The following is a 12754-nucleotide window of genomic DNA, read 5'->3' on the forward strand; positions in this document are numbered from 1 at the left end:
TGCCTGCGGTGGTGAGTGACCACCAGATGCCCACCGGGTGGGTGGGGGAGTGGGAGGAAAGCTGGAAGAATAGATTACAGATTGACAGAGTTGGAAGGGACCTTGTAGGTCATCTAGTCCAACCCGCCTGCAGGCAGCTCTTTCGGCTCACCTGCTCTTCGGGGCCCCACCTCCAGCCTAGAGACCTGGAAGAATCACAGAATCCCAGGGGCTGGGAGGGGACTTCGAAGGTCATCTAGCCCAACCCCCCTGCCTGAATAGAAAGGCCTATACCAGCAGTTCTCAACCCATTTATGTCACCACAGGGGGGGGGGGGTCCAGGAAAGCTTGAAGAAATATTATGATTTAAATCTTAAGTCTTGAAGGAAAGGTTGAGGGTCGCTGCTTTACTGCTATATTTCTGGATGGTAATTCAGAATAACAGAACGCAAGGAGTCCTCGGCTTACGACCACAGCTGAGCCCAAAATGCCTGCCAGCGAAGAGAGACAGTTACTAAGCGGGTTTTGCCCCGTTTTTACGACCTTTCTTGCCACCGTTGTTAACTGAATCACCGCCGTTGTTAAGCTACTAACATGGCCATTAAGTGAGTATGGCTTCTCCCATTGACTTTGGTGGTCAGAAGGTTGCCAAAGGGGGATCATGTGACCCCAGGACACTGCGACCGTCATAAATACAAGTCAGTGGCCAAGTGTCTGAATTTTGATCACGGGGAGGCTGCAACGGTCATAAGTGCGAAAATGGTCACAGGTCACCTTTTTCAGTGCTGTTGTAAATTCAAATGGTCACTAAATGAACTGTTGTAAGTCGAGAAACCTTTGTTACATGCCAATTGCCAAACACACAAATTTTGATCACGTGACCACGGGGATGCTTCAACAGTCATTAAGTGAGGAAAACGGTCATAAGTCACTTTTTTTCACAGATGTTGTGACTTCAAACGGTCACTAAACGAACTGTTGTTAGTCGAGGACTACCTGTAACAGAGTCGGAAGGGATCTTGGAGCTCTCCTAGCGCCACATCCCACAAAAATTATGGTCCAAGAACTATTAGGGAGGAACTGTCTTCACCCTCTTTCTCACACACAATGTTCTGTCTCCGTTCCACTCACGCACCCCCACAGACGGCCCGGAGTTAATAAGCCACACGACAAAACTCTTTGAAGATAAAGCTGGCAGCAACCCAGTGGCTAGCTGCCAATTCAGACTTTACTCACACAAAACAAAGATTAGACTGCAAGCATTCCGATAAAACAGGCAGAGTGTCAACAATACAAGGATTAATCCAAATGCAGTCCAATAAAGCAGGCAAAGTCCAGTAACGCAGAGATCATGGATTAGTTTTAGTTTTTGCTTGTCACAAACTGAACCGGCCACCACACCCACATTTATACCCTGTGGGGTGTGGTCCAGTGACTCAGCTAATCTCTGGCACACCTACCCCTCTGCTGCGCACGCTTCTCCCTGCGCCTCTGCCGAGGGTCCAGCCAGCACTTATCTCCTTCGTCACTGTCCACCTATGGCTGTGGGGACGTGCTTGGCTCTGAGCCTATCTTTTGGCCTTCGGTGTCCTCCGGAGGCATTGCCAGAGAGGAGGGTCCTGGAGAGGGAGGCCTTGCCAACTCCTCTCCCTCATTCTCAGAGTCTGCATCTGTCGATAGCCCAGGCTCAGGCAACGGAGCCACAACACACAATCTAAAAACTGGGTCGCTTCTTCCTCCTCTGGAATTGCAGCCCCTCCCTCCTGGGAATCCAGACTACATTCCACCCCACATCATCGGATCTCCCAACTTTAATCGAGGAACAGAATAACAGAGTTGGAAGGGACTTTGGAGGTCTTAGAGTCCAACCCCCAGCCCAAGCAGGAGACCCTAGACGAGGGACTATCAAACTCAATGCCTGTGGGACAAATCCGGCCCACGGGGTGCTTAGATCTGGCCCGTGAGGCTGCCATGGAAACAGCGAAGGTCTGGCCTGCGGTACCTCTGCCAGCGAAAACAGAGCTTGGGGAGGGGGCACAAACACTCTCTGAAGCTCCCTTTTCACTGGTAGAGGGCTGCAGGAGGCCGTTGTGTCTGAAAACGCAGCTCATGAAAAGCTCAGTTTTCTCTGGTAGAGGGCGAGCAAAACAAACGACTAGCAAAAGTGGCATTGAAACATCGGGAAATGTTTCCCCTTTTGCATTTGAGCACCTAAGAAGGGACAGGAAAGGAGAAAAGGAAAGGGGAAAGACAAAGAAAAAGATGGGAAGACGGGAAGAGAGCAAGGAGGGAAAAAGAAGGAAAGAGGGGAAGGAAGAAGAAAGGAAGGAGAAGGAAAAAGGAGAAAAGGAGAAAAGGAAAGGGGAAAGACAAAGAAAAAGAAGGAAAGATGGGAAGAGAGCAAGGAAGGAAAAAGAAGGAAAGAGGGGAAGGAAGAAGAAAGGAAGGAGAAGAAAGAAGGAAAAAGAAGAAAAGGAGAAAAGGAAAGGGGAAAGGGGAAAGACAAAGAAAAAGAAGGAAAGATGGGAAGAGAGCAAGGAAGGAAAAAGAAGGAAAGAGGGGAAGGAAGAAGAAAGGAAGGAGAAGAAAGAAGGAAAAAGAAGAAAAGGAGAAAAGGAAAGGGGAAAGGGGAAAGACAAAGAAAAAGAAGGAAAGATGGGAAGAGAGCAAGGAAGGAAAAAGAAGGAAAGAGGGGAAGGAAGAAGAAAGGAAGGAGAAGAAAGAAGGAAAAAAAGAGTAGAAGAAAAGGGGAAAAGGATGGAAGGAAGGAAGGAAGGAAGGAAGGAAGGAAGGAAGGAAGGAAGGAAGGAAGGAAAAGAAGTCCTGCCTTAGCACTTGGCCACCAGCAGCCCTGCTGCCCTTCACCATCTCCTTGTCTCCTCCTCCTGACCTCTCCTGGTGGTCTCCCATCCCATCGCTGAGGATGCTTTGCTTACAAAGCTGGGTCTCCTTGCGGGGAGAGGGAATGGGCCTCCCACTTTGCCCTCCTGCACACACCATGAGCAACCTGGCCAGGGATAGCGAGCAGCATCCTCGAGGAGGAGGTAAGCGCAGCCGGGCACCTACTCGGGGAAGCGGAGCTGGACTGGGCTGGGCTGGGCTGTGGGGTCCCGGGGTCCTGGCAGCTCAAAAGCCAGGGTGGGCGCTTGCCCTCCTCTGCCTAGGGCTCTGGACAGCCTGCACCACTGTCCAGGGTTCCTCCACGTGGCCTGAGAGGGACGGCAAGGCTCCTCTGGAGGACCAGAGTTTGGCGCTCTCCCTGGTCTCGCCTTCCTTCACTGGAGACAATGGATCCCCCCAGCCCCGCCCAGACCACCACAGGTGCCCCCAACATGAGTGACATTGAGCTGGCCATACCCCCCCCGACCCCTCCGAGGTCAAACAACCCCGATGTGGCCCTCCATGAAATGGAGTTTCACATCTCTACCCTAGACCATTTATTTATTTATTTATTTATTTATTTATTTATTTATTTATTTATTTATTTATTTATTTATTTATTTATTTATTTATTTATATGCTGCCCCTTCTCCGGAGACTCAGGGCGGCTTACAATGCGTTAAGCAATAACCTTCATACTTTTGTATATACCTGCTTAGTAGGGCTTTCGCCCCCTCCCCCAGCAGTGTTCTTTTTTATACAAAGTCAGCTTATTGCCCCCACAATCCGGGTCCTCATTTTACCTACCTCGGAAGGATGGAAGGCCGAGTCAACCTTGAGCCTGGTGAGATTCGAACTCGCAGTAATTGCAGGCAGCTGGTGTTACTTAACAGCACTTTAGTCTGCTGCACCACCAAGGCTCTTATTCTGGACAAATGGCTGCAATTACAAAATCGTAATACCAGGCACCACAACGCTGGCCGGCTTTAAATTAGCCTCTTGCTACGATTTTCCAATCTTTTTTTTTTATTATTATTATTTGTCCCTGGGAAGAAGGGCCTATTTTGAAGGGGGGAAAGAAATGTGCAAACACGAAGAAGGGAGATTTGACACGGTACATTTGCAGAAGGTAAACAGATCAGTTCAGGACGTTTCTGAAGTTTTCATCCAGAAGACTTAACTTCAGATCACGTTCCCAGCTCGTACCCATCAATGCATACGGTATCGTGATGTCCTCATTTTTAAATCTTAACTCCAACACGTGATATCTGGCTATTTGCCAGCCAAGCCCGGGTAGGTTTTTGGTGATAAATGAGACGAGGCGAAGAGGTCAGGCTGCTAGCCTGGATGCTTTATTTTTAAAAAAAAAACACACACCAAGTTTTATTGTTTTTTTTTCTTTTCTCCTCTCCCACCTTCACTCACATCTTTCTTTCTTTCTTTCTTTCTTTCTTTCTTTCTTTCTTTCTTTCTTTCTTTCTTTCTTTTTCTTTTTCTGTTGGTCGTTTCTTATCTTATACAATTAGTCAAATTCAAATACATTTTACTCAATTACAATTTTTGTCAATATCGTCTTCCCCCTTTCCTTTTTTTTGAATATACCTCAGTATTTCTAAACTTGCATATATAAACACCTTCTTCATTTATCCCTAAATTCTAACTTTACTATTTATACATATTTGTCCTCTTTTATTCTTAAACAATTTTCTTTTTCTTAATATTTGTTTGTTCAGAGCTGCCTTTCTTCCACTTCATCTTTTTTTTTATTGTACAGCAAACTTTCTCCTCAAACCCAACCACTCCCTCTTCTCCTTCCAACTTTCTTTCCCCACCTTCTTCTTCTCTTCTCTACTTCCCCTTCCCTTCTCCTCCTCTCTTCCTCCCTGTCTTGCCTTCTCTCCTACTCTACTTTCCCTTCCCTTCTTTCCTCCCTACTCTTCCGTTCCTCTCTCTCCTTCCTTACATCAAACGTTAAAATACAATACTAACAACAGATATATACAATTTTGCAACTTTTTGCATCGACTTTTGTCTTTACTCTTAACTTTTATCTTCCCGCTCCTTCTCTTTATTTTTAAATATTCATTTTGTTAGCAGGGTCATTATTTACATTTATATCCAGTATGTTGCCCCCTTTTTAAACGTCTGGTCATGCACGTTAAATAGAGGTGGGGATTCGCTCTCACGCTTGCAGTTCAAATCTTGACTTTTTTGACCTGCCTTGATCCAAGCTCATGAGGTTGGGTCTCTACGGACCACAATTTCAGTTTTGCAAATGCTGTTATTTCCCAATGTTTGCCAAATTACAAAACAGCAGACAGTTCTCCAAAATAGTGAAGAACAATTGTTTTAATCTAAGATTACAGTGTGAAAATGGAACTGAATATTAAGATAATTCTGGCAGAGCTCTGAGTTTAGAGTAGAACAGAAGACACCAGAGATTCTGCTTTCAAACATCAGCTGGAAGGACCAAGTCTTCATGACTCTTTCATGAAGAGAAGGACTAAGGGAGATAGCAGTCTTCCAAAATTTGAGGGGCTGCCACAAAGAAGAGGGGGTCCACCTATTCTCCAAAGCCCCTGAAGGCAGGACAAGAAGCAATGGGTGGAAAATAATCAAAGAGAGAAGCAACTTAGAACTAAGGAGAAATTTCCTGACTGTGAGAACAATTAACCAGTGGAACTACTCGCCTCCAGAAGTTGTGAATGCTCCAACACTGGAAGTTTTGAAGAAGATGTTGGATCACCATTTGTCTGAAGTGGTGTAGGGTTTCCTGCCTAAGCGGGGGGGGGGGGGGTGTTGGACTAGAAGACCTCCAAGGTCCCTTCCAACTCTTGTTATTGTGTTACTCTTCTAAAGTTGGTAGATCTGATGATGCAGTGGAATGTAGTCTGGATTCCCAGGGGCTGCAATTCCAGAGGAGGAAGAACCAGCACAATTTAGATTGTGGGTGAGAAAGAGGGTGAAGACAGTTTCTCCCCAATAGTTCCCAGGGTGTACTTTTTATGGTCCCAGCAGTCTGCTTTAGTTTGGCAAGAACAATTTATTTATTTATTTTATTCAATTTGTATACCGCCCTTCTCCTAGTGGACTCAGGGCGGTGCACAGCCAGAACTAAAACACATACCAATACAAAATTTAAAATTTTTAAAAGAATTACATGACTTTGGCCCAATTTAAAACATTCGAACTAAAACCCATTGACAACTTAAAAAGCTAAAAAAGGAACAATAAAGGAAACTACTTAGAGAAGAACCTCAGTGGATCTTTGCTGGGAATTAGGCAGAACCTGGCAAAGGGATTAACTCCAAAGAGCCAGGAGTTCTTCCACTCCTTCTGCTTCAAGGCTCCTACGCCTTCACCTCTCAGGTGGACATCTTCTTCTCCCAAGCAGAAGAATCGACTGTCTGGAGGAGATAGTCTCCAAGATCCCTGTGCTCAAGGTCTCTAGAACTTCATAGGTTAATCTTGGCACCTGAAAGGATCTTTGGAGATCTACTGGGAGCCAATGCAGTGTCCACCATGGAGATGTTATGCTGGGTCTCACCCATCAGTGTGTAGACATCAACTGAAATTTCCAGACCCAAGAAGACTCATGAGCTGGGAATTGTCTAGATCAGGGGTCTCCAACCTTGGCAACTTTAAGACTGGTGGACTTCAACTCCCAGAAGCAAAGCTGGCTGAGGAATTCTGGGAGTTGAAGTCCACCAGTCTTAAAGTTGCCAAGGTTGGAGACCCCTGGTCCAGATGGTTCTTCTTTGTTTCCTTCAGCTCTTAGATGAAGGTCTGCTGGTCCCATTGTGGCCTTTTCTTTAATCTCTCTCTCTCTCTCAGCTTCCCAATTTCTGCTCTGTTCTAGTTGTGTCCCATGTTTCAAGCTTGGCTCAACATCATCAATACACAACTCCAGGCCCTCAACAGTAAGTTTTCTTGGTCTGCATAGAACTTGACTCTATGGGGTCCTGGGTGGTCTCTAGAGCTTGGTAGTTTTCTTGGAGACGTTTCATGACCCAACTAGGGAACATCATCAGGGCTAGAAGGGAGGGGGGTTTACGGGGAGGAGGAGGGGGGAGGGAAGGAGGAGTTGGTCCTTGCTGCTCTCTGAGCTTGGATGTTTTTCTTCCAATGCTTCATTACCAAATTAAGGTACATCCTCACTGTGGGAAGGGAGTGGAGTATGTGAGGTGGAGGAGGAGGAGGAGGAAAAAGGGGAAGGAGAAAGAAGAGGAGGAGGAGGACTGTAGGGTGTTTGGTGCTCTTTCAGCCTGTATGTTCTTCTTACAGACATTTCATTACCAGACTAGGGAACATCATCAATGGTAGAAGGGAGTGTGGTTTGGAGGAGGGGAAGGAAGGAAGGAAGGAAGGAAGGAAGGAAGGAAGGAAGGAAGGAAGGAAGGAAGGAAGGAAGGAAGGAAGGAAAGAAGGAGGGAGGGAGGGAAGGAAGGAGGGAGGGAAGGAAGGAAGGAAGGAAGGAAGGAAGGAAAGAAGGAGGGAGGGAGGGAAGGAAGGAAGGAAGGAAGGAAGGAAGGAAAGAAGGAGGGAGGGAGGGAAGGAAGGAAGGAAGGAAGGAAGGAAGGAAGGAAGGAAGGAAGGAAGGAAAGAAAGAAGGAGGGAGGGAGGGAGGAAGGAAGGAAGGAAGGAAGGAAAGAAGGAAGGAAGGAAGGAAGGAGGGAGGGAGGGAGGGAGGGAGGGAGGGAAGGAAGGAAGGAAGGAAGGAAGGAAGGAAGGAAGGAAGGAAGGAAGGAAGGAAGGAAGGAAGGAAGGAAGGAAGGAGGACTGTGGGGTCCTTGGTGCTCTCTGAGCTTGGTGATTTTCTTGTAGATGTTCCATTACCAAGCTAAGTATCATCATCAATGCTAGAAGGGAGTGGGGCATGCAGAGAGGAGGAGGAGGAGGGGGGGAGGGACAACTATGGGGTCCTGACTCCTTGGTCCACCTTGGGCATGGCTCCCAGTTGGAAAGGGAAGGCAGAAATAACACAATAACGCAACAGCAACCCAGTTGGGAGGGGCCTTGGAAGTCTCCATGAACCAAGAGGGGGCTGGATCTCCAACTCCGTGGAGGACAAGGTGGGCGGGTGGAGAGCCACGGCTGTCCCCTTCTCCTCAGGGGGGCCGGACAAGAGAAGGGGGCACCGGGGGTGGGGACGACGACAAAGGGAAGGAACAGAGGGCCACATTTAACCCTCTCCTTTGCCCCCCCCCCGCCTCCCACCCACCCACCCACATTCCTTTTTTTTTTTCCCCCAGGTGTCTCTTTTGGGATTCTTGGCCAAATCCACAAGGCCCTCTCCACCATGCCGATTTCGAGCGGACATTTTTCTGAGCTGGATTTGAAGGTGGGTCACGACTCGGTGGGGGTCTTCCTCTTGGTCCTTCCTGCTTCCCCCTCTTCTCTCTGGTGGGTTCCCTCCCACCCCCAAAGATGGGAATCCTGCTTCTGCTCAAAAGCATCTTCTTTGGACACCCCCAGTGAGGGGAACCCTGCACCAAAAGGGGGTTGGACTAAATGAGCTCATGATGCCTCTGGTGAGCCAGAGCTACCCGTTCTCAGCAGAAATAGAGCTAGTCCTTGAATTATGACCGTTATGGCATCCCCACATTTGCGTGATTAACATTCGGGTGCTGGGCAACCTAGTGTACAGATAGTCCTCGACCTACAGATAATCCTCGGCTGTAAATCCTCGACTTACAACCGTCACTAAATGAACTGTTGACCAGTTCATTTAGTGACGGTTGTAAGTCGAGGACTTACGGCACTGAAAAAAGTAGCTTGTGACCGTTCTTCACACTTGCAACCGTTGCATCTCCATGATCAAAATTCGGAGGCTTGGCAACCTGCTCATAGTTATGACGGTCACAGTGTCCCGGGGGAAGGGGGAGGGGGGTCATGTGACCCCCTTTTGCGACCTTCCAACAAGCCAAGTCAATGGGAAAAAATCCAGTTTCGTTTAACGACCGCGCGACTAATTTAAACAACTGCACTGATTTCGCAATACCAATTGTGGCAAGACAGGTTGTAAAATGGAGCAAAACTCGCTCCACAAACTGTTTTGCTGAGCAACTGAAATGCTGACCTCAATTGTGGTCATAAAACGAGGACTATATATATTTATGATGGTTTCAGCTTCCCGGGATCATCCGACGACAATCTGCAATCTTTCAAGGACTAATTGTATTTCTTCTGCAAATGGATAGCTTTTTCCGTAGCAGTAAAATAATTATCTATATCAGAGGTCTTCAAACTTGGCAGCTTTAAGAGCTGTGGACTTCAACTCCCAGAATTCTCCAGCCAGCTGTCTGGAGAATTCTGGGAGTTGAAGTCCACAGCTCTTAAAGCTGCCAAGTTTGGGGACCCCTGATCTATATGAAGACTCCCCAAAATATATCATGAGGTCATTTAGTCCAACCCCTGCCATTTGAAAAAAAAATCTAGCAAGGAGAATGCCATCACAGTTCTAGGCAGATTTAGAAGCGTTCATTTAGTGACCACAGATCACAGAAACAAGTTAAAAACAATGACTTATGACCGGTCCTCCTATTTACGACCCTCACAGCATTATCCCAAGTCAGACGATCAGAATTTGGGTGGTCTGGCAATCAGCATGTATTTATGACGGTTGCAAGATCCTGGGGTCACAAGAGTATCATTTGCGACCTCCCGACAAGCAGCGGGAAGCCGGATTCACTTAACGACCTTGTGATCCACTTAACGACTGCATCGATTCGCTTAGCAACCCTGGCAAAAAGGGCCATAAAAAAATCATCAAATGTGACTTAAGGAAGTCCCCTTCTTTAGCAATGGAAATTCTGGTCCCGATGATGGGATCGGGCTCAGTCGATCCTCAACCGAGGGCCCCCCTGGGGCAAGAGATGACGGATAGATACAGAATCCTATTCTTAATATAGGATTTGCTTTATGAGGCGTTAGGAAATAGAGGTAGACATTTGAAATGGGGAAAATATGACTAGGCATGCTGCTGTATAATAAATTATAATTACAATATAGACGTAAATGTTAGAAGTTGAAAGAGCATTACCATGTATACCTGAATAGTATTACTATTTTTATTAGTATTGTGTATAAAGTAAATTGACGCAGACAATATATTGCTCACTAAGCACTTATGTATGTCAAAGAAAAAACTATAAATAAAATTAGAGAGAGAGAGATTGATAGAGATCGAGATCGAGAGAGATATAGAATAAAGAGCCTGATAGTACAGTGGACTAAAGCACTGTTATTAACATCTGCTGCTTGCAATTACTGCAAGTTCAAATCTCCCCAGGCTCAAGGTTGACTCAGCCTTCCATCCTTTCAAATGAGGACCCGGATTATGGGGGCAATAAGCTGACTTTGAATAAATATACAAAAGTATGAAGGCTATTGCTTAACGTATTGTAAGCCGCCCTGAGTCTCCGGAGAAGGGCGGCATATAAATTAAAGCAAAATAATAATAATAATAATAATAATAATAATAATAATAATAATAATAATAATAATAATAATAATGGAGAGAGAGAGATAGAAAGATAGACAGATAGGTAGGTAGGTAGGTAGATAGATGATAGATAGATAGATAGATAGATAGATAGATAGATAGATAGATAGAGATCGATAGAGAGAGATAGACATAGAGAGATATAGAGATAGATAGATGGATAGAGAGAGAGAGAGTGGGATAGATAGAGATAGATAGATAGATAGAGATTGAGATCAACAGATATATATATATATATATATATGGAGAGAGAGAGAGAGAGAGAGAGAGAGAGAGAGGGATAGATAGAGATTGACAGAGATAGGGATATATATAGAGAGAGAGAGAGCGAGAGAAACAGATAGTGATAGAGAGATAGAGATAGACAGACAGACAGACAGACAGACAGACAGACAGACAGATCGATAGAAGATATAGATATAAATCAGGGACTACCTGCAATGATGAAAAAATGCTGAAAAAAGAAAAAAGACAGAAAAACCCAACAATTTGCCACATGCCGACAAACCCCTAAGAGGATCATTTCTGACTTTCTGTCTCCTGCGTCTCCAGGACAAGCCGTTCCCAGGCTATTTTCTCAAGGGTCTCCTCAGAGGTAAGTTCTTTGTGGGCTCATCTTCCTTCCACACCCAGGCCTCCCAACGGACTACAACTCCCATCATTCCCAAGAAGGAAACAGATGGAGAGAAGAGGGAGCCCTCTCTTCTCATTCACAAAAAAGCTTTTTGTTTTGGGGGCAAACAACAAAAAATGTTGTTTCATTTGTGCAGAAAGCAGGAAGGTTGGGTGAATGGTGGGTTCTTCCCCACTTCGGCGGGATACAGGAATGTCTCTCTCTCTCGCTCTCTCTGTGTTTCTGTTTCTTTTTTTATCTCTTTCTTTCTTTCTTTCTTTCTTTCTTTCTTTCTTTCTTTCTTTCTTTTTCTTTCTTTCTTTCTCTTTCTTTCTGTGTCTGTCCCTCTTTGTGTCTCTTTTTTCTGTTTGTTTCTTTCTGTTTCTTTTTTTCTGTCTGTGTTTCTCTTTTTTCCTCTGTATCTGTCTCTCTCTTTTTTGTTTGTCTCTCTTTTTCTTTCTGTGTTCCTTTTTTTTAAGCTCTCTCTCTCTCTTTCTTTCTGTGTCTGTTCCTGTTTGTCTCTTTTTTCTGTTTCTGTTTCTTTTTTTCTGTCTGTCTCTCTTTTTTCTGTGTCTCTTTTTTTCTGTCTCTATCTTTTTCTTTCTTTCTCTGTTTATGTGTTTCTTTTTTATGTCTTTCTTTCTTTCTTTCTTTCTTTTTTTCTTTCTGTATCTGTCCGTTTCTCTTTTTTCTGTTTGTTTCTTTCTGATTCTTTTTTTTTTCTTTTTTTTCTCCGTGTCTGTCTCTTTTTGTCTCTTTTTTCTCTCTATCTTTTTCTTTCTCTGTCTCTCCTCCTTTTTTTCTGTCTGTCTGTTTGTCTGTTCCTGTCTCTTTCTCTTTTTCTCTGTGTCTGTCTCTCTCTGTTTTGGTCTCTCTGTTTCTTTTTTGTCTGTTGTTTTCTTTTTGTTTCTTTTTTCCGTTTCTGTCTGTTTCTGGTTTTTTTTTTCCTGTCTCTCTGTCTCCGTCTCTCTCTTTCTCTCTCTCGGTGCGTGTGTGTTTGTATAATTGTGTTTACATGAACAAAAGAGGCAGGGCTTCAACTGCAGGGAAGCAAACTGGCAACCAGTGTAGCTTGCACAGCAGTGGAGCCCCATGCACCACCCGAGAGGTCTCCAGAATTGTGCATCCTGCACCATCCTGTGGCTTCCGAACACCCTTCAAGGGCAGCCCCAGGTAGAGCACATTGCAGTAATCCAACCAAGACATGTCCAAGGCATGAACAATTGTCTTCCTTCTCTGCAGATGGAAAGGACAACCCGAAGACTGCTTGAGATGCTCCAGCAAGCCACCGGCGAGGTAAAAATACACAAGCATTGAGAGTGGTGGTTATCTTCAGAGCCAATCCGTTGATTCTAGGCTCCCACCTTCCTTGGAAATCACACTTCTTCCTGTAACTCATGTGCTATGTGGGGCTCCCATAAGGGGCTTTTTCACACACACACACACACACACACACACCGTTTTCTCTGCCACAGATGCTGAACCCCTGAGCATCGTACAAGGGACACCATTCCTAAGGAGCCTGGGTGCACCTCGCCTATATGTGGAAGCCTCACACTGCAAACATCTGGAATGCATTCCTGTCCCAGCTGTTAACTCTCTTTGTAAACTCGCCTGGGAGGCGATAAGTCGAAACGCACCTAAGGCAAAATAAATGCATGAATAAAAAAAATGAATCAATTGTTTAAATGGGGGCAGGGCTCTAACCTGTTTGCAAAATCCAATTTATGACCCGCCTGTTTTGAATGAGAACAGAAATTTTGGTGCAGGGTTTCAAT

At 45.3% G+C, this 12754-nt stretch overlaps 1 long non-coding RNA gene across 1 annotated transcript; it reads left to right on the forward strand.

Moving 5' to 3' along the window:
• Positions 1 to 8117: 8117 nt before the first annotated feature.
• Positions 8118 to 12537, forward strand: LOC139314602 (uncharacterized). The gene is made up of 4 exons (XR_011600194.1): positions 8118 to 8200; positions 10916 to 10958; positions 12219 to 12272; positions 12452 to 12537. It is a non-coding gene; the product is annotated as an uncharacterized lncRNA (long non-coding RNA).
• The last annotated feature ends 217 nt before the right edge of the window (positions 12538 to 12754 follow it).

Source organism: Pituophis catenifer, unplaced genomic scaffold, assembly GCF_029215685.1.
Source record: "Pituophis catenifer annectens isolate HBS135680 unplaced genomic scaffold, rPitCat1.0.hap2 SCAF_3, whole genome shotgun sequence".
NCBI classification, from domain to species: domain Eukaryota; kingdom Metazoa; phylum Chordata; class Lepidosauria; order Squamata; family Colubridae; genus Pituophis; species Pituophis catenifer.